Source organism: Echinops telfairi, unplaced genomic scaffold (genome assembly GCF_000313985.2).
Source record: "Echinops telfairi isolate 266 unplaced genomic scaffold, ASM31398v2 ScPeMD7_3;HRSCAF=10, whole genome shotgun sequence".
In the NCBI taxonomy this organism is placed as follows: Eukaryota; Metazoa; Chordata; class Mammalia; order Afrosoricida; family Tenrecidae; genus Echinops; species Echinops telfairi.
The window spans coordinates 30,395,990-30,397,232 of NW_022103899.1; positions in this window are offsets into that span (position 1 = coordinate 30,395,990).

The following is a 1,243-nucleotide window of genomic DNA, read 5'->3' on the forward strand; positions in this document are numbered from 1 at the left end:
TGCTTATCTTGATTAACTAGTACTACTTCCATATAAATATCATGCTAACTAATTTAGAGGATACCTTTAAGCTAATATCTTCTTTTTTAAACACAGGGGTAAAGTATGCATTCAAATAAGCCACATTACTCAGTTACGGGTATTATTGGCCTTATCACTAATGTCCAGTGTTACTATATTGTATTGTGAGGAATTTGTGTCTCACCCAATGGACCTCCTCCAATTTTAGCCATATCTCCAAACACCTTCTATGTGTGGTTTCCCAGCATAAAATATGAAGTTACATTCCCTGATTTCACCCTTCACTATTGTCGTGGTGGTTAGTAGCTGTCAAATCGATCCTACCTCCTGTTAACCCTATGGATACAGAGTAGAACTGCTCTCTAAGGTTTTCAAGACTGTCACCTGTCAGAAGCACATTGCCACATCCTATTTTCAAAGAGCCTCTGAGTGGGTTTGAACTGTCAACCTTTCTGCTAGAAGCAGTGTGGTTCATCCCCTTTGCCAGCAGTGTGTAAGCTATTTAATCTCTCTGTGTCTCAGTTTTCACTTCAGAAAAATGAGGACAAGAGTAGGACCTTCCTCTTGGCCTTGCTAAGGCGCCCTGGTGCATTCTATAGGGGCTCCACTGAGGAAAGACGAGGTTTTCTGCTCCCATGGTGATTTACAGCCCGTGCAAACATTTACATAGGAGTCACACTGACTCCACAGCCGTGGGTTTCTTAGACTTGCTATGGGGATCGAATGTGATGTGTTTAGGATTTTGAGTGGCACAACTTAAAGCAATCATGTCGAGAAGGTGAGTGTTACAGAATGCCAGGTTATATGAACAAAGTGTTCTTGTATTGAGGGAGTACTTGAGTAGAGGTCCAATGTGTGGTTGCTACATTAATCTTTAACATATAAATATATGTACATAGATCTATTTCCCTATCATTATACAAAAATATATTTACATATGTACATGTCTGTATTAAGATCTCTATAAATGTTCTTTGCCTCCTAGTTTTTTCCTCTATTTCCTTTTACTTTCCTCTTGTCCCACTACCATGTTCAGCTTTCATTCAGGTTTCAGTAATTCCTCATTTGTATTTTTTAAAACCTGTCTTTGACATAGTACCCATTCATGAATATTTGAGGACTGTCTTTGACAGGAAGTAGCACCGGTGGCACAATAGGTTAAATAGTGGACTGCTAACAGAAACATTGGCAATTTGAACCCACCAGTTACTCCTAGGGAGAA